Source organism: Lycium ferocissimum, chromosome 10, assembly GCF_029784015.1.
Source record: "Lycium ferocissimum isolate CSIRO_LF1 chromosome 10, AGI_CSIRO_Lferr_CH_V1, whole genome shotgun sequence".
Classification (NCBI taxonomy): Eukaryota; Viridiplantae; Streptophyta; class Magnoliopsida; order Solanales; family Solanaceae; genus Lycium; species Lycium ferocissimum.
The window spans coordinates 60,699,533-60,721,087 of record NC_081351.1 but is presented as its reverse complement, the minus strand read 5'-3'; the positions used below and the strand labels follow the sequence as shown (position 1 = coordinate 60,721,087).

Sequence of the window (21,555 nt, the reverse complement as noted above, 5' to 3'; positions counted from 1 at the left end):
CTGTGAAGAGAAAAGGTACAGCAGCCCAAAAGGGCAAGTCAACGGTAGGTAGGAGGACTGAGCGGGTACCGCCTACAGATATAGAGGAGGGCGAGTCCCAGAATGGGGTTCCATCTCGGTCCTCTCACACTCCGCCTACTCTAGAGGAGCATAGAGGAGCCTCGGCTCCAGCTCCAGCACCCCCAGTTCCTCTACCGGATGCCTCAGGCCAGGAGATGAGAGAGGCCATCCAGTTGCTGATGTTGACACCTAATTTTTGACCTCCCATAAATTATTTTGATTGCTCAAAATACTTGAATATTAAATGGGGTAACATATGTTTTCCTTTAGAAAACCAGGATGATTTTATAGACTATGCAGAAAATATTTTACCTTTATTGCTTGGTAAAATAATTTCTATAATAAATCATTTGAAAATTATTTCACAGTAATTAATAAGGCATTTTACTAACTTCAACCATAAAATAGTGTGAAGTAGCTATTTATTTAATTATGCAAATATCATTATTTAAATCAACAAATATCTACCCCCTATTTTAATTCAAGGAAATTTAGTAATTAAAATAAATAATTATTTTTACCCCAAAATATTAATTCTCTGCATAATCAATTTATTTGGACAATTCTCAAACTAATTATAATTGATTTAGATAAATTAATTATGATTATATTTGTAAATTGCCTATTATTTGTTTAATTACGGCTACAATTGAAATAATCAATTAGTTAGCCAAATGGGGCTACAATTGAAAATAGCAAATTCATGCTTTAATTCAATTAAGGCCATCCCTGTAAATTTAATATTTTTGTGAAAATTAGTCTTGTTTTTAAATTAATTGGTTGTTTAGTTTAGATTTAATAGCAAATCAATCTCTTAATTTTTTTTTTTATGTACCCATTAATTCTTTCTTTTTTGTTTAGTTGCATTAGTGTGCGTGTGTGTGTGTATATATATATATATATATATATATATATATATATAGTAATTTGGGCTGCCCATTTTCAAAGGGACCGAGTCCAACCCAACAAGGGCCAGACCCGGCCTAATTCGTGAAATAAGGAAAGGGGCCAAGTCCCCATTTGCCATTTTCGGTCAACCAAACGCAGCCTCCCCTTACCCTTTCCCCTTTCTCTCCAAAAACCCTAGCCGTCTCCGAGCGATCTTCTCTCTCCTCGTTACCATGGCTGTTTATAGTAAAATGGTAGGAAAAGGAAGACTTGCCCAGGTCTGGCATGGCCAAAACGAGCAAAGCATTATATGCTCTCACTCGTTTTCACCTAATGCAGCCCAAACACGTTATTATTTCTTTATTTTTACATATTTAACGGTAAGAACTCTAAAATCTCTTAATGATTTTTGTTTGCATCCCATTTGAACTTTGGTTTTTCATTGGTTCATACCCAGTCACATGGATCAACCTTTTTAAGGTCAGATCCGACCTTCCATTTACATTATTCGGTGTTTGATTAGCCGTTAGATGGGGTTTGAGAAGAAAATTTTCAAAAATTTTGGAAAGTCCCACATCGGTTGAAATTTGGGTTTTTACATCAATTTGGGGGTTATAAATAGAACTCCTAATTCTCAGAAATAGCAGAGGTTGAACATCTTAACACTGAATATGTAGGGATTCTAGCTTCATTGCTTATAACCTTTAATTTTCGGTGAAGTTTAAATTTTAAAAAAGAATTTTTGTTTACTTGTTTTCTTGGTGTGGTCGGGTGAGTTTGAGCTTTTGGGGGATCAATTTGAGATTCCAAGTCTAATTCTCCATCAAAGGCTGCACTCTTAGGAGGTAATTTCCCTGTTTTTTCGTTGGTCTTTGCAATTTTTTATATTTTGTAGGTTCAATTAGTTGTGATATAATGTAATATGTTTGTTTGAATGTGCTTAAGTAGATAGTGTTCTGTCTTACTTCATTAAATTGTTTTGAGTTGATCTTATAGTTTGTTTGTTGGCTGCTCATAGAATATAACTTAATCATTTATGTGCAGTTAGATGGTATTGTTATTTCCTGGTCATCTTAGGTGATTAGTGTGTTATGGTTGGATGATTTAAGTCTTGAACACGAAACCTAGTCTATTAGTTAAAGAGGTGTCAATTTAGTTACATAAGTCATTATGTGTGGAATCCAACATGATAATTATTGACCCTTTTTAAGCAGGTTGTTAATGTTCAGTTTGGTTAATCTATACTAGTATAGGCACATTGTTTTGATATTCTTGAATAAGGTACAATCCTACTTGAAGTTGATCTAAAATGGTGTATAGGCTGTATACAGCTGCCTTGTCTGTCTATATCCCTAAGTTTGACAAACCTGTAGTAAGTTTATTCTATTTATTTGACCTGTTAGCCTGTTTGAACTTAATGCTAAGTCTAGACAGTTTGCTCTGAGTTCTTGTAATGCTTATAAATTAACTATGTCTATCTGAACATGTAAATGCTTTTAAAGTGACTAATATGATCCTTCACCCTGAGTTAAGTCTATCAAACATGGCTAATAAATCAGTGTGAGCTTAAATGCTGATGGTGTAGCACTAAAAACTATTTTTTGAACTGCTTAAAAAATCCAATGAGGTCAAGAGTTTTGACAGAAACTTGGTATGTTGGTTGGAGATCAATAGGTGTATGTCATTCATTATATTAACCTGATTTGTGTGCAACATGTCTATTTGTCTCATTCCATGCTCAGTGTTTGAAGGAATCAGGCATACGGTTGGTTTTAATCTTAATCCTACTATTTAATCGAAATCCCTATTATCTAATGCCTTATCTGCTAAAAAAGGAGGGAAGTGATTGTGATACTCTTCTTTGTCCTAACTAGTATATTATGTGATTAATGCTTCACTTAGTGTGTTGAGTGTTATTAGGTGATTTGAATTTGATCCTCCTTGACTAAGATGAAACATGTATACTAATCTATCCCTAGGATGTAAAACCTACACTAAAAATGACATGAAGTTTGAGTGTTGTGGAGGGAATGATATATGGTCTTAATAGCCTATCTAATAGCATTATGTTCAAACTGGCCTTTTTGGCCCATTTGATTGTCTGGATTCATTTATATATCATCCTGCCTGTGGACATTTTCATGCAAAGGACTTAGTACGAGCAAGCATACTTAGGAGGATCATATGTATGGGCAGAGGTAGTCTAAACTTGCCCAAAGTGTATGCTTGCTCCCTATTTGCTTCCTTAATTCTCTTCTCTGTCTACCTTGTGCTTTGGATCTTTGATCATTTGATTGAGTTGGCTTGTCTTAATGTTGTTTATGCCTAAACATAGTATAGCATATATATGTATATGTCTGCTGATATACCTATTAGTTAATACACTAGTGGAGAGGTCCAATTGGTCAAAAGGGATCAAGCTTGAGCCTCTCCCAATGTCTGTCATGCCTAGGTTCATGAAACCCTTTGGATCTTGTGCGGTACTGGGCACAAAGAGGTAAAAGCTTTCCTTCTTTAGCCATTTGGGAATCCTCAAAGGTGCATATACTCAGGTATATCAAAAAAGTATACATATGTATGCTTGAGTCTTCATTTAATATATAAGTAAATAGCTCAATCTGTTGGACTAATTTTTATTTTAAGAATGGTTTTGATTGACCAATTCATTGTTCCTTGCCTGCCTAATATGTATACATGGCATTAATTTTTATCTTCTCTATGTGGGAAACTCTCTTACATTTCTGGTCCATTGCATCGCCAATACTCGGCCCAACCCAACTTTCTGATCGAGTCCAGTTCGTGTTTGGAAAGGGAAGAAAATATTATTTGAAGACCCAGCTATGGGTGAAAATGGGGCGGGTAACCCATTAGTAAAAATAATCCTTCTCCTCCCCTTTATCTGATTCATTTGTATGATTTGTAAAAAATGTGAACCTTATTATTAGTGGAAATCCTGGTGGATATAGAACTAGGATTATCGCTTAGTTTGAGTTAGGTAATCGAGATAAAATAAATTCAAATCGCTGCAAACCTTGGTTTTAAATAATTGATGTCTAAAATGAATACTTTTTACTAAATATCACGAGTTTGAAGCGAGGACAACGAGCTGATTTTTTCTAAAGTGGAACTGCTTATAAAATGTTGGAGTCGTGTATAAATTTTGTATGAATAAAATCACCTGAGAACTAAAATGGATCCAAGTTCTTTTTTTAGAAAAAAACAATGACATGTTTGTAAAAAAATCTTTGAGATAAAAGAGTAGTTGCATAATTAAGTATTGGGCCTGGAAGTCCACCAAAAATCTAGACCAAAATCGATCCTTTTTTATTTTTATTTGAAGGGACACTTTTTCTGGGCAACGTTTTCTTTGGGAAAAATTGGTCACATCTTTGAACCTTTAGACTTAATGAACTTGGGTTAACAACTGGATTTTACCTTTGGGCTGAAACTGGAAATTGGACTTTGCACGGATAAAAAATGACATTTTTGAGGTCGCCCCCTTGGTCTAAATGTTGCAACATTTATGGACTAAATGGCTTGGACTGAATTTGACTTTGGGCCTGGTTTGAGGCTGGGCGGATCTGGTTATGTGGAATATGATTTGGACATATTGGGCTTCACTAAAAATGGGCCTAATAGAATGGACATATATATATATATTAAAACAGGAATATATCCCATATATTCGTATAAGTATAAAACCCATAGGTACTAAACACATTTCGTTATGACTAGAATAGTAGCGACTCTACTCAGGAGCGATCCCGGGTGTGTCCTTGTCCGGAAACGAAGTGGGTTGAACATTTACGCGGATTTTTTCAAAACCAAAACCCCTTATTTATAAGGGGACTTTTTGCCGATTTTTTTTTTAAAAAAGGGAGATGATGATGTAAACATAAAAATGCTATACTTTTGCGGAAACACTTTAACACATAAGAAAATAAATAAACCTTACAGTGAAGCTCGTAGGTTAACCGTATTATACAGATCCTTAATACCAGGGTGCTTAAAACCTTCCCTGGGGGATCACCAGAACCCTTACTTTGAACTCTGGTCCAAAAGACTTTTTCTCGGTCTGAAAAACTCTTTAAATCCGGATTTCCTAATTACCCTTTTGAATAAATTAGGTGGCGACGCTAAAAATATAAAATCCAATTTAGAGCACCAACAACCTCGGATTACTTTTATGCCCTAACCCGCGTAAAAGCGAACCGTAACAGCTAACCCAATTAGTAGCCGCTCAGGCTTAGCGGCAAGGTACGGGTCATGGTGATAGAGCTGTCATGTTATAGCCCGCATTTTGTACGTTTGGATATTTCAAAGTCGTCGTGGGAAGCTAAGGACGAGACCATTTTCAAAAATCATTTTGGTGTACGAGTTGTTATAAATACAATCTATGACTATTATTGCATGGAAAATATTAAGAAAGGCCAAGGGTAAAAAGAGGAATTTGCAAAATGGCCAATGAAAATAATGTGGAAGATTAGGACAAAATGGTAATATTGAGAAAAGTCGAGGGGCAAAATGGTAATTTCACCCAAGTTTCATGAAAGTTCCAAAGAGGCCATATTGGCCTATGTGACAAAAAGAGAAAGAAGGAAATTAAATAAGGGAATAAGATGACAAACTAAGTCATCTTTTGTATTTAAGAGAAATTTCAAGAAAAGAAGATGAATATTCTAGAGAAATAGAGAGGGGCCATGTATTAAAATTTTCTTAAATTGAGGGGCTAAGCATAAATATGGAAAAATGGTGGGAGGCTTATATATATATATATGAGTCATCTTTTAACGGGAGAAAAGAAGAAAGAAAGAACAAAAGAAAAGAGAAAGTAAGGGGATATTATTCGGCCAACCCCATAGGAATGTGGCTATGGGAATTTTTGTTCCAAAAAAATTATTTTCTTGTTATGTTCCTACCAATTCAAGGTCCCTCTACAACGTGGTGCAATTATTTCGGAAGATAATCCGTTAGTCTTGTTGTTTGAGCAACGTGAAGGAGTAAAGGAGATGGAAGAAAAAGGTAAGAATTCATTCTTTTAATTATGTTGTGAAGGTTGGTTTGTGTTGTAGTATATGTGAATGAGTAGAAAATATGAAAATATGGAAGTTTGCATGGTAAGTGGAGGTACGCATGTGGCCGAATAGTAGTAGTATAGTTATGTTGAATCTTTGTTGTATTTTAGTTATAAATATTATGGAATTTATGTTGGAAATGGAAGTTGAGTGAATTTGATGGAATTTGGAAAAGTAGGGTATAGCCGTGTGGTATGTTGAGGTTGGAATGGAAATGAATTAATTTTGTTTAATATGTTGGTTGTGTTGTTGTGATCCTTGTAACGCATATGGAGGCAAAACGATGAAAGTTAGCATTGAAATGGGATGTAGAAGCTTATGTCGTCTTAAGTATGATTTTATGACCTTATGATAATCAAGTTGTTAAGGTGTGAATTATGGTGATTTTGATGAACTTGGAAGATGGAAAACATGTTATGCATATGTATGTTGAAAAATTAGAAGGATTGGATAAATTATGGTTTCGGTGGAAAGTTTGTATGTTTTGTGAATAATATGAAATTGTTGGGGATAGTGTATGAATTTGAAGGAAAAAGAATGCATTGTGTTGCTCTTGCTAAGTTTGGAAAGGTTTCGGGTGAAGTAGTATATTGTTGGAGTTGTTTTGAATATTTTGTGGATTGCTCGGAATGTTTTAAATCATGTGTAAATGGTTGCGGATTAGTAATGAATATATGAGCATTGGAATTAGATTGAATGTAAATAGTATGTCATGGAATTGTAAGAAAAAGATTGAGAATGTTAGAATGTATTTTGGGTTGAATATTGCCATTATGATTGAAAGTTTGGCCGGGTTGAATTCCTGATTGCTATTGATGTTGATTTGGGCCGAGCCATATTCTCTGGATGGTGTGTGTTTACAGGGGAGGCTTCGCCGAAATTCCCAGACGAGAACAAACTCAAGATTGGAATTCTAAAGCTTCATGAATAGTAATCGGCAAGCATGACCAAATCACAAAGTGTTTTGCGAACTTTGGACAAGGATTTGGAATAGCGTAAGCGGGTAAAAGGTACGTAAGGCTTACCCCTTCCTTCTTTGGCATGTCATAGATGTGATAGGCTTGAATGTGTGCCTCGGGGGCTACTCTAACTCTAGAAATCCGAGTTTGAATTTAGTTACTATTTATTCAAGAAATTGAACTAAATGAGTGCGCTTTTTGTAAGTAAATGTTTAAATGTTTGTAACTCTTAAAAATGGAACCGGAATGTCTTGAAACCTTTGAGGATGAACCAATGAAACATAATGACCATGTTTTTATGTTAGTTACCCGGCTTGATCTGATGTGGGCCCACAATCCCCGAGACTTAAATGTATGGTACTATTTGCTTTAACTCTGTGCGATAATTAATGGAAACTGTTGGCTAATGTTCTGTGTTTGCTATAGAATCCGTAATGCAGATATGAGTATTCGATTTGATTATTCCGATATCGACACTCCGATACGAATGATCCGATATGAACACTCCGATATAAGCATTCCGATATAAATTATTACGATACGAGAATTTCAACAGAAGCATTCGGTATGAATAGGCTGGGTACAAGTGTTTTGATACGAGTCATCCGATCCGAGCAACGATATGAGAATCCTCTCGTAAGCCTCAATGTCCGTTATGCACGATCTCGGATCGCTTTGAAAGTCCGAAGAGGTTTCGGTATGTTAAATGCTATAACTCTCCGATGCTAACCCGAAAAACCCGAGTCCGATTTCATATGCATATGTTTCGCACTATTCGCTCGCGCGCGACTCAATGTATCTTTCATCGAGTCCCGGCCAGGGCATGTTATGATCTCGTGTGTACGTTACGATACGATTTCGATTCACCGAGTCCCGGCCGTGACATGTTATCGTGCACTTTCGCATTATTCACCGAGTCCCTCGTACTGCGGGCCGGACACGTTATCCGTATGTATTTATGATTTGATGGTACGGGGATGGTGGCCGGATGGCAAATTATGATTATTCACCGAGACCCGTGAGAGTGAGGGCCGGGACACGTTATGTATACTTGGCACATGATTCGATACGCATGATTCTACTTCACCGAGTCCCTTAACAAAAGGGGGACACGTTATTTGCATATATGACTTATGAATCTGATATATGATCCTATTTACCGAGTCCCTCCTCAGAGGGCCGGGACACGTTATATGCATCTGTGATCCATGACTTTGACATACATCTATGAGTCTATCCACCGAGTCCCCGCGGCGAGGGCGGGACATGTTACTCGACACATCTCTCGTACGTCCGACCGAATACGAATCCGTCCGACATATCTCTCGCACGTCCGACTGCGAACACGGACCGCTCGATATACCTCTGTACATCTGCGTCTGATATACGATATCGTCTGAGCATTTTGTACGTTCTGTATTCCGCTCGATACATGATCTGGTCTGAACATTCTGTACGATTTACACCTCTTTGGACATGCGGTCTGTGAACACAAAATGAGCATTTGATACTCTGTTTGACCCATTTATTTTCTGTATACTTTCGACATAAGAAAATGTATGTGTGGATTGTGTCCGATGTGTATGCATCTCGCTATTTCGAGCATGTATGTACTTGATAGTTTTGTCTGTTTCAAAGATAGGTCGTTTCTCCGTATTGCATGTCTTACGTTTTCGCACATTTTTCCGCATCGACCCCCGTCTTCGGGGTCGCGTTTCATGCCGCGCAGTACTCCCGTACGACCGATGTGATTATAGAAGACGTTCCACAGAGGTGGCAAGCTCCATCTTCCCGAGTACCGCCGAGTCGAGTCTCGTCCGATTTGATTTTTTCGGATCCGTGTTAGAGACTTTGCGACGCTGGCCGCGGTGGGTATGGTATGTCGGGCCCGTCGGCCGCTCCATCACCGATATGTCGATTTGTGTTATGTAGTTAATTTTGTGTAATCGTCGCATTTTGTAAAGTTTGGAAGCTTTAATATGTATTTCATGATTATTCGATTTATAGATTTACGAAAAAAAATTTATGTGTGCGATAGGAGTCTGTGGGTTCGCTCGGCTCCGGGTATGGGGTCGGGTGCCCATCACGTCCCTCGGAAATTGGGGCGTGACAGAGTGGTATCAGAGCGAGGTCGGTCTAAGGGCCGCTCGCGGAGTCGTGTCCGGTAGGGTCCCGTTTATAGTGTGAAGCCGGCCACATTTATAAACAAGAGACTACGGGGCATCTAGGACCGTTGACCTTCTTTCGTTATAAGATCGTGCGATAGAGCCAAGTCATAGGAAAACGAAATTCCACACGTAAGCCTTACGTACGACGGAAGGAGGTAAGTAACGATACGGGAAGGTTAAAAGGGTAAGTTTGGAAATATTTGTTTTGGTGTTGGAGACAAAAAGTTCTGGGTGGTTCGGATGTGATATATGGCCGTATGTATTGTAAAGGTATTGTTGGCATTTGCAACGTACAGATTTCGAACAATAAGAGTTTGTAAAGGTGATATGGAGGCCGAAAAGGGTAAAATAGTAATTGTACAAGAAAAGATGTGTTACGGGGTATCCCGGAATCGTAAGGCCTTGACTAGCCCCGGACATGTAATAAAGGTTATACGAGCAAGTGGACGTGAATATATCGGCATTAAGACCCCGAAATCCACCAAAGTTTTGGAGTTAAGCGTGCTCAGGTGGGAGCAATCCTGAATGGGTGACCCCCTGGGAAGTTACTAAAAATTTCATAAATGCGGTATCCAAGAGGCAAATGAGAAATTGAAAGTACAAGATATTTGGAGACCATAAGAAGGCCGCGAAGCACGCGACAGGTCAGATTAGAGAAGAGACAGAAAGTACGTTACGGTTCTGAAATTTGGATAGGCTTGAATAGTGTCTGGAAGTGTTTTGTGGGTTAGTTTATACTAATTATATGTGTATATGTATATGAACATGTATGATATCTTATATGTAAGGGTATCGACGGAAAGTAAAAAGAAGACTTATGATAAGATAAGTCGTGCTATGTTGTACGCGGAATTGGAAAGAAGAACCGTTGGTGCAAAAGGAACCCCCCTCCCGAAGTGCTACAAGACCCCATAAGGTCAGTTGAACATTCGAGGACGAATGTTCTAAAGGGGGGAAGGATGTTATAGCCCGCATTTTGTACGTTTGGATATTTCAAAGTCGTCGTGGGAAGCTAAGGACGAGACCATTTTCAAAAATCATTTTGGTGTACGAGTTGTTATAAATACAATCTATGACTATTATTGCATGGGAAATATTAAGAAAGGCCAAGGGTAAAAAGAGGAATTTGCAAAATGGCCAATGAAAATAATGTGGAAGATTAGGGACAAAATGGTAATATTGAGAAAAGTCGAGGGCAAAATGGTAATTTCACCCAAGTTTCATGAAAGTTCCAAAGAGGCCATATTGGCCATGTGACAAAAAGAGAAAGAAGGAAATTAAATAAGGGAATAAGATGACAAACTAAGTCATCTTTTGTATTTAAGAGAAATTTCAAGAAAAAAGAAGATGAATATTCTAGAGAAATAGAGAGAGGGGCCATGTATTAAAATTTTCTTAAATTGAGGGGCTAAGCATAAATATGGAAAAATGGTGGGAGGCTTATATATATATATATGAGTCATCTTTTAATGGGAGAAAAGAAGAAAGAAAGAACAAAAGAAAAGAGAAAGCAAGGGGGAGGCCATTCGGCCAACCCCATAGGAATGTGGCTATGGGAATTTTTGTTCCAAAAATTATTTTCTTGTTATGTTCCTACCAATTCAAGGTCCTCTACAACGTGGTGCAATTATTTCGGAAGATAATCCGTTAGTCTTGTTGTTTGAGCAACGTGAAGGAGTAAAGGAGATGGAAGAAAAGGTAAGAATTCATTCTTTTAATTATGTTGTGAAGGTTGGTTTTTGTGTTGTAGTATATGTGAATGAGTAGAAAATATGAAAATATGGAAGTTTGCATGGTAAGTGTGGAGGCATGCATGTGGCCGAATAGTAGTAGTATAGTTATGTTGAATCTTTGTTGTATTTTAGTTATAAATATTATGGAATTTATGTTGGAAATGGAAGTTGAGTGAATTTGATGGAATTTGGAAAAGTAGGGTATAGCCGTGTGGTATGTCGAGGTTGGAATGGAAATGAATTAATTTTGTTTAATATGTTGGTTGTGTTGTTGTGATCCTTGTAACGCATATGGAGGCAAAAACGATGAAAGTTAGCATTGAAATGGGATGTAGAAGCTTATGTCGTCTTAAGTATGATTTTATGACCTTATGATAATCAAGTTGTTAAGGTGTGAATTATGGTGATTTTGATGAACTTGGAAGATGGAAACATGTTATGCATATGTATGTTGAAAAATTAGAAGGATTGGATAAATTATGGTTTCGGTGGAAAGTTTGTATGTTTTGTGAATAATATGAAATTGTTGGGGATAGTGTATGAATTTGAAGGAAAAAGAATGCATTGTGTTGCTCTTGCTAAGTTTGGAAAGGTTTCGGGTGAAGTAGTATATTGTTGGAGTTGTTTTGAATATTTTGTGGATTGCTCGGAATGTTTTAAATCATGTGTAAATGGTTGCGGATTAGTAATGAATATATGAGCATTGGAATTAGATTGAATGTAAATAGTATGTCATGGAATTGTAAGAAAAAGATTGAGAATGTTAGAATGTATTTTGGGTTGAATATTGCCATTATGATTGAAAGTTTGGCCGGGTTGAATTCCCGGATTGCTATTGATGTTGATTTGGGCCGAGCCATATTCTCGGGATGGTGTGTTTACAGGGGAGGTGCTGCCGAAATTCCGGCAGACGAGAACAAACTCAAGATTGGAATTCTAAAGCTTCATGAATAGTAACTGGCAAGCATGACCAAATCACGTGTTTTGGCGAACTTTGGACAAGGATTTGGAATAGCGTAAGCGTAAAAGGTACGTAAGGCTTACCCCTTCCTTCTTTGGCATGTCATAGATGTGATAGGCTTGAATGTGTGCCTCGGGGCTACTCTAACTCTAGAAATCCGAGTTTGAATTTAGTTACTATTTATTCAAAAGAAATTGAACTAAATGAGTGCGCTTTTTGTAAGTAAATGTTTAAATGTTTGTAACTCTTAAAAATGGAACCGGAATGTCTTGAAACCTTTGAGGATGAACCAATGAAACATAATGACCATGTTTTTATGTTAGTTACCCGGCTTGATTCGATGTGGGCCCACAATCCCCGAGACTTAAATGTATGGTACTATTTGCTTTAACTCGTGCGATAATTAATGGAAACTCACTAATGTTCGTGTTTGCTATAGAATCCGGTAACGTATATGAGTATTCTGATTTGATTATTCTGATATCGACACTCCGATACGAATGATCTGATATGAACACTCCGATATAAGCATTCTGATATAAATTATTACGATATGAGAATTTCAGCGTAAGCATTCTGGTATGAATAGCTGGTACAAGTGTTTTGATATGAGTCATCTGATCTGAGCAATCTGATATGAGAATCCTCTGTAAGCCTCAATGTCCGTTATGCACGATCTCGGATCGCTTGAAAGTCCGAAGAGGTTTCGGTATGTTAAATGCTATAACTCTCCGATGCTAACCCGGAAAAACCCGAGTCTGATTTCATATGCATATGTTTCTGCACTATTCTGCTCGTGCGCGACTCAATGTATCTTTCACTGAGTCCCGGGCCAGGGCATGTTATGATCTCGTGTGTACGTTACGATACGATTCTGATTCACTGAGTCCCGGGCCAGGACATGTTATCGTGCACTTTCCGCATTATTCACCGAGTCCCTCGTACGCGCGGGCCGGACACGTTATCCGTATGTATTTATGATTTGATGGTACGGGGATGGTGGCCGGATGGCAAATTATGATTATTCACCGAGACCCGCAGTAGAGGCCGGGACACGTTATGTATACTTGGCACATGATTCTGATATGCATGATTCTACTTCACCGAGTCCCTTAACAAAGGGCCGGGACACGTTATTTGCATATATGACTTATGAATCCGATATATGATCCTATTTACCGAGTCCCTCCTCGCAGGGCCGGACACGTTATATGCATCCGTGATCCATGACTTTGACATACATCTATGAGTCTATCCACCGAGTCCCCGCGGGGAGGGCCGGGACATGTTACTCTGACACATCTCTGTACGTCTGACTCTGAATACGAATCTGTCCGACATATCTCTGCACGTCTGACTCTGAACACGGATCTGCTCGATATACCTCTGTACATCTGCGTCTGATATACGATATCGTCTGAGCATTTTGTACGTTCTGTATTCCGCTCGATACATGATCTGGTCTGAACATTCTGTACGATTTACACCTCTTTGGACATGCGGTCTGTGAACACAAAATGAGCATTTTGATACTCGTTTGACCCATTTATTTTCTTCGTATACTTTTGACATAAGAAATGTATGTGTGTGGATTGTGTCGCATGTATGCATCGCTATTCTCGAGCATGTATGTACTTGATAGTTTTGTTCGTTTCAATATAGGTCCGTTTCTCCGTACGCATGTCTTACGTACTCGCACATTTTCCGTGTCGACCCCCGTCTTCGGGGTCGCGTTTTTCGCGCGCGCAGTACTCCCGCACAGCCGATGTGATTATACAAGACGTTCCGTGAGAGGTGGCAAGCTCCATCTTCCCGAGCACGCCGAGTCGAGTCGTCCGATTTGATTTTACGGATCCGTGTTAGAGACTTTGCGAACGGCGTTGTGGGTATGGTATGTCGATCGTCGCTCCATCGATATGTCGATTTGTGTTATGTAGTTAATTTTGTGTAATCACAGATTTTGTAAAGTTTGGAAGCTTTAATATGTATTTCATGATTATTCGATTTATAGATTTACGAAAAAAATTTATGTGTGCGATAGGAGTCTGTGGGTTCGCTCGGCTCCGGGTATGAGGTCGGGTGCCCATCACGTCCCTCAGAAATTGGGGCGTGACATGTCAGTGCCAGAATCAGCGATTTCATTAATTTGGACGCTCCAGAATTCTTTGGGTCAAAACTAGACGAGGACCCGCAGAACTTCATCGATGAAATGTTGAGAACATTGCGGGTAATGCATGCTTCAGATGTGGAGTCGGCAGAGTTGGCCTCTTATAGATTGTGAGATGTAGTTGTTCATTGGTATAGAACCTGGGTGTCTTCTAGAGGGGTAAATGCACCTCCACCGGTATGGAAAGAGTGTGTAGACGCCATTCTTTGACACACTTTTCCGCCAGAGGTTCGACGGGCTAGAGCTGATAGATTCCTAAACCTCAGATAGGGGAACATGAGTTCCCGGGAGTATAGCCTTCATTTTAATTCCTTGGCCAGGTATGCTCCAGCCATGATAGCTGATATGGGAGATCGCGTCCACCGATTTGTGAATGATTTAGGGCCATATTTGATCGATGATTGTTTGACGATCTCGCTTCAGGAAGGTATGGATAGTTCTCACATTCAGGCCCATGCCCAGAATCTTGAGAAGCGACAACAGCAGCGGAGGAGTGAGATCCTCAGGTGTTGTTAGTGAGTTCAGACGAGGTCAGAGGCAGCAGTATTCCAGGCACTCAGGCCCTTCAGCAGCTAGTGCGCCTCCTCAATTTGCCGGCAAGAGATTCGATCGCCCTATTTATTCCGGACCAGGTCAGAGTTCCAAAGCTTCGGGTTCTCGGTATAGGGGTGATTCCAGTCATATGAGACCATCTTTACCACGATGCACTTAGTAGCGTAAGTTGCATACTGGACAGTGTCGATTAGGTATGGATGCTTGTTATGCCTGTGGTCAGCCAGGCCATATCATGTGCGACTGTCCATCGAGAGGTGGTAGAGGTATGGTTCAGCCCACAGGATCAGAAGCTAGTTCTTCATCATCGGTACGCCCTCTGGGGCAGAGTTCACAGATACCGGCAGGCCATGGTAGAGGCAGAGGGGGAGCATCTAGTTTGAGCGGTCCTCAGAACCGTATCTATGCACTAGCTGGGCGACAGGATCTCGAGTCTTCACCTGATGTAGTTACAAGTATATTATCAGTATTTTCTCATGACATATACACATTGATTGATCCAGGGTCTGCATTGTCGTATCTTACTCCTTATATTGCCAGTCGGATTTGGGTGAAACCTGAGTCGATTAAACCTTTTGAGATGTCTACGCCCGTCAGTGACTCTGTTATAGCTAGTCGGGTATATAAAAATAATATGGTTATAGTTTGTAATCGTCATACCATGGCAGATCTGATTGAGCTGAATATGGTAGATTTTGATGTCATCATGGGTATGGATTGTTTAGCTTCCTGTTATGCCAATGTTGATTGTAGGATAAAAATGGTTTATTTCCAATTTTCAGGAGAACCAGCTCTAGATTGGAAGGGTAATACAGCATCTCCGAGGGGTAGGTTTATTTCCTATCTCAAGGCAAGAAAGATGATTGCTAAGGGGTGTATTTATCATCTATTCTGGGTTCAGGATACGGAAGCAAAGCCACCAACTCTTCAATCTGTTCCAGTAGTGAGCGAGTTTCTAGATGTGTTTTCGGACGAGCTTTGTGCCTTCCACCAGAACGGGAGATTGATTTTGCCATTGATGTGTTGCCGGATACTAATCCAATATCTATTCCTCCTTATAGAATGGCTCCTGCAGAATTGAGGGAGTTAAAGGAGCAGTTGAAGGATTTGCTTAAGAAAGGCTTTATCAGACCTAGTTCTTCGTTGTGGGGAGCACTTATGTTGTTTGTAAGAAAGAAAGATGGCTCATTACAGATGTGTATCGACTACAAGCAACTGAATAAGGTGACAATAAAGAATAAATATCTACTTCCAAGAATCGATGATTTATTTGATCAGCTGCAGGGTGCCAAATGATTCTCAAAGATATTTTTGAGATCCGGGTATCACCAGGTAAGATTCAGAGAGAAGGACATTTGGAAGACGGCCTTCAGAACTAGATATGGTCATTTTGAGTTTCGGGAAATATCGTTCGGGTTTGACTAATGCACCGGCGGTATTCATGGAATTGATGAATAGTGTATTCAGGCCTTTCCTAGATTTGTTCGTGATTGTATTCATCGATGATATCCAGGTATATTCTCGATCCGAGGTAGAGCATGCAGACCATTTACGTGTTGTTCTTAAAGTTCTCCAAGATCGGAAGTTATATGCAAAGTTCTCAAAATGGGAGTTCTAGTAAAATTCTGTGACTTTTCTAGGACACATTAGTCCAGCTGATGGTATTCGGGTGGACACCCAGAAGATTGAAGCAATGAAGACTTGGCCAAGACCTACAACACCTAAAGAAGTTTGTAGTTTTCTGGGTTTGGTAGGTTATTACAGAAGATTTGTAGAAGGTTTGTCTTCCATTTCTGCACCACTGATGAAGCTGACTCAGAAAGCAGCTAAGTTTCAATGGATGGACGCTTGTTAGCGCAGTTTCCGAGAGTTGAAGAATAGATTGACTTCAGCCCCGATTCTGACATTTCCAGAAGGATTGGAGGGCTATGTTGTTTATTGTGATGCCTCAGGCATTGGACTAGGTTATGTATTGATGCAACATGGTAAAGATATTGCTTATGCTTCAAGACAGTTATGGAAACATGAGAAAAACTACCCTACCCATGATCTAGAGTTGGGTGCGGTGATTCATGCATTGAAGATGTGGAGGCATTATTTGTATAGTGTTCATGTTGATATCTATACAGACCATAAGAGCCTCCAGTATATTTTTAAGCAAAAGGAGTTGAATTTGTGGCAAAGGCGATGGTTGGAGCTATTGAAAGATTATGATGTTAGTATCTTATATCATCATGGAAAGGCGAACGTGGTAGCTGATGCTCTTAGTCGTAAATCCATGGGTAGTTTAAGGAATGTCCAGCCAGAGAAAAGGGAGCTAGCTCGTGAGCTCCAGTAGCTAGCTAGCCTAGGAGTCCGATTAGTGGATTCGGGCGATACATGAGTCACTATCTAGGATTCAGTTGTCTCGTCTTTAGTAGTTGAGGTGAAAGAGCGCCAGTATAAGGATCCCATGTTGACTCATTATAGAGATACATTCCCTTAGAAGAAAAAGTCGCCATTTGAGATTTTTGTAGATGGAGTCCTCAGATATTGAGGAAGATTATGTGTTCCTGATATTGCAGGGTTACGTCGCGCATTTTAGGGGAAGCCCATTGTTACCGTTATTCTGTTCATCTGGGAGCGACAAAGATGTATCATGATATTAAGTCAATTCATTAGTGGGATGGAATGAAGAAAGACATAGCAGGATTTATAGCTCAATGTCCTAACTGTCAGTAGGTAAAGATCGAGCATCAGAAGCCTGGAGGATTACTACAAGCTATGGAGATTCCGACTTGGAAGTGGCTAGTAATTAATATGGATTTCATCACAGGCTTACCTCATTCTCAGCGTAAGTATGATTCTATATGGGTAGTTATGGATAGACTCACAAAGTCAGCTCATTTTCTGCCTGTTAGAACTATGTACTCAGCTGAAGATTATGCAAAGCTCTATATCAAGGAAATAGTACAACTTCCTGGTATTCCAGTATCTATTATCTCTGATAGAGGAGCGCAATTTACAGCTGATTTCTGGAAGTCATCCCAAAATAATTTGGGAACTCAGGTGAGTCTTAGTACAACATTTCATCCCCAGACCGATGGACAAGCTGAGTGCATCATCCAGACTCTCGAAGATATCCTACGTGCATGTGTGCTAGACTTTGGAGGTAGTTGGGATGATCACTTGCTGCTTATTGAGTTTGCATACAACAATAGTTATCATTCCAGTATTCAGATGGCCCCGTATGAAGCTTTATATAGGCGAAAATGTAGATCACCGACTGGTTCGAAGTGGGGGAGACTAAATTACTAGGGCCAGATTTGATCCAACAAGCACTGGAGAAGGTCAAGTTTATTCAGGACCGATTATTGACAGCCCAAAGTCATCAGAAGTCTTATGGTGTAATCGCTGACGAGACTTAGAGTGCCAAGTTGATAATTGGGTATTCTTGAAGGTGTCACCTATGAAAGGTGTTATGAGATTTGGTAAGAAGGGTAAGCTTAGTCCTCGGTATATTGGGCCTTACAGGATAGTACGCAAAGTAGGTCAGGTGGCCTATGAGTTAGATCTACCTTCAGATTTAGAGTCTAGTTTTTCATGTATCAATGCTTCGCAAGTGTATTGGAGATCGTTCCAGAGTTGTACCTGCAGATGATGTTCAGGTTACCGAGCAATTATATTATGAAGAGGTTCCCATTGCTATCCTAGATAGACAAGTTCGGAGATTAAGGACTAAAGATGTAGCTTCAGTTAAAGTTTTATGGAGAAACAGGAATAAGGAAGAAATGACTTGGGAAGCTAAAGAAGATATGAGGTCCAAGTATCCACACTTGTTTCCACTGCCAGAGGATGTTCAGACAGAGACACCATTGTCTTCAGGTGCGTAATGCTTTCTTGGTCGTGTGGGGCCATTATTATTGTTGTTGTTGTAGCCCTGTGAGGCATTGTATATTCTGGGTTGTTGTGACAGAATGGCAGTGGTATAGTTACAGGCGAAACTCTGGCAAAATTTTTGTAGAATCTCTAAGAGTTTAATTTTTGGGGACGAATGTTCTTGGTGGGGGGGGGGGGGGGGAGAACGTTATACCCCATATTTAATACACTGAGTTTCACCGTAAGATAGCCGACGTGAAGTTAGTAAGTGAAGTTTTTGTCAAGGTTATAAGAGATTCTGCATGATTATTCCACGTATGTGGGGGTTTAAGTTATGCACAACAAGTATCGAGAAGATTAGAGGCGGAATGAACTAGAAAAACTGAGTATGACGGCTGAGCAACTCGATGGTTGCAAGTCGAAGGACTGTCGAATGGTCGACGGACCGTCAACATGCACCGTCAAATAGCTCTCTATGAATCAGAGGCTGCTTCCATTCGACGGTTGCAAGTCGACGGACTGTCGACCTTGCCGTCGAATTGCAGGCGTGGAAATTTTCTCTCTCCTATAAATTAAAAGGGCCACGACTTAGAATATTATTTTCACCAAGAATCAAAATTTTCTAGATGCTTCAAGCTCTCTCTACTCTCTCTAACTATCCATACACATCCTAAGCCAAATTAAGTGAGAATCAAGCTTTAAAAACAATAAGCTAACTCATGGATGATGATGGTCCTTGTTTTTAGTTAAAGTTGTGATAGTTTTTGGTTGCAAGCAAGGTTGGGTGAGTTAGGGTTCTTCAAGATTAAGGTATGTTCTCTCTTTACTTCTTATATTGAGTAGATTTGGAGATTAGGAAGTCATAAAGGTGAAGGAAATTGTGGTAGGAAAAGTTATTAGATATTGTGTTGTAGTTATTGTTTATGAATGGAGGAAGTTTTGGGTTGTTTTAGGTGTAAATTGTATATAATTTCTTAAATATGGAATTGTTGATGTTGTTATTGTTGGTTGGGAGTTGATTTGGAATTTGGTGGAAGTATATGGAATAGGGGAAATGCTGCCCAATTTTCGATAACTCACAAATTACTCTAGTTTGAACTTATGAGTGTCTTCAAGACTTAACATTAGTGTGAATCCTCTTGAATGTAGATTTGTGAGCTTAGGAGAGAAACGTTAAGTAGTTAAGGAGACAACGAGGTATGTTAAGGATAACCCTTTCTTTCTTAAGGCATGATTCCTTTGTTGTGAACCTACACACGATATCCATAATATCCTTATTCCTAAAAATGCTAGAAGCTCATGATTCTCAAGGTTCATATGATATTACTGATAAATGTTTTATCCATGATGATGATGAATTCATTTCTAGAGATACCAAAGCTTATAGTTCTTGATATTTTTATGATATTATTGAGTTTGTTCCATGATTATTGATTTTATTCATTGCTGTTGATCCCACCTTATGGTAGTTGTTCTTTTAAGGTGAGATATAGTGATAATGGTGATTCCATAATAGAAATCGGAGGTTTACCGACCTTACGTCACTCCGATAGATTTATAGCTTTTATTTGGGCTCTCATGCATGCTTTATATATATGTATGTATTTTCTCACACCGAGCCGCGCTATAGTCGGCCGGGTACGGCACGTAGATGTGCATGCCACTGCAGTGGGTACGTTATGATGTTACCCTAGACACGGGATGCCCCGGACGCGAGATGATATGATATATGGATCGGGTTGCACCTTCCGCAGCACTAACATTTATGGATCGGGCTGCACGTTCCGCAGCACTAACACTTATATTATATGTATATGAAAAAGTTTTTTTTTAAAAGCTAAGCATGCATGATATCCGCTTTAAGAGGCAATCAGATGTACAGGTTATTTCTCCTATCTCATGTTCCTTCCACATTTTCATTATGTTGTTATTCATGCCTTACATATTCAGTACATTATTCGTACTGACGTCCTTTCGTTTATGGACGCTGCATTTATGCCTCGTTAGGTAGACAGGGGAGATGGACGAGATCCCTAGGGCCGCTTCATCGCCGACTATACGAGAGTGCTCCATTAATTCTAAACTACGATTCGGTCGGTACTATTCTTTGTGTGTATATATATATATATATATATATATGGGCATGGGTCCCGTCCTTCCTTATGATATTTTGCACCCCGCGTGAGGCTCGAGATGTATGTATATAGTTAGATGTTCTGTAGCCTCATCGATTTATATTTTGTATATCATTTTTGGCAGCCTTGTCGGCTTGTACATACGGGCATAGTTGATGACGTTTATATAGATATGTATTTATCTTTTGGACTCATGCCCCTACAGATTATGATAATTATAAGTTGTCTTTTGTGGTCCACCTAGATATGATTATGGGAAGTACGCTAAGAGGTGCTCGGCAGGTTAGCTCCGGCACCATCATGGCCCTCCGGTTGGGTCGTGACAGATGGGGCTTGCCTCTGTGGGGAAGAAGAACTTTCTAATTAGGTACATTTAAAAAAGAGAAAAATTTTGAGACTGCACGTGGCTGACAGACATAAATTTTGGGCATTTTAATTTAGATTCATGCGCCTAGAGAATGTGCATTCACTTTTATGGATAAATCAGGACGTAGGGTGATGTTTATTACATTTCAAAATAGTTTAAGGGGCTAATAGAACCCTAGCAAAGTATAAGTGTGTCACTGGAAATTTAGGACAAGTTTGAGGGTGTTTTTATGCCTTTTCCCTTTCAAGTACACGAAGATCAAGAATAAAGACAAATTAAATATGAAGGCGTTAAAGATAAAATTACATGTTCTTGAGATAATCATTGTTCGTACTGGCCATCAAAGCGTTCGTGACGACAAATCAAATCCATAAGCAAGTTCAAAATTACAATTCAAGATCAAGCTTCAAGCCCTTCCAAGTACAAGTCAAGATTAAGTCCACCAAATTCAAGATCAAGCTTCAAGTTCTTGAGTTCAAATACAAGTCAAGACTAAGTCCACCAAATTTATGATCAAGCTTCAAGCCCTTGAATCAAATACAAATTGAGATCAAGACCACCAGCTTCAAGATTAAGCTTCAGGCCATTGATTTTAGGTAGTCGAGATCAAATCCATAAAATTCAAGATCAAG

At 39.3% G+C, this 21,555-nt stretch overlaps 1 long non-coding RNA gene across 1 annotated transcript in view; it reads left to right on the top strand.

Moving 5' to 3' along the window:
- The first annotated feature begins 1,017 nt into the window (after positions 1-1,017).
- The window catches only part of LOC132034451 (uncharacterized), a 43,415-nt gene continuing 22,877 nt past the window's right edge, over positions 1,018-21,555 (top strand). The window contains exon 1 of the long non-coding RNA XR_009409102.1: positions 1,018-1,328. This is a non-coding gene — a long non-coding RNA (uncharacterized LOC132034451). The remainder of the gene's footprint in view (positions 1,329-21,555) is intronic.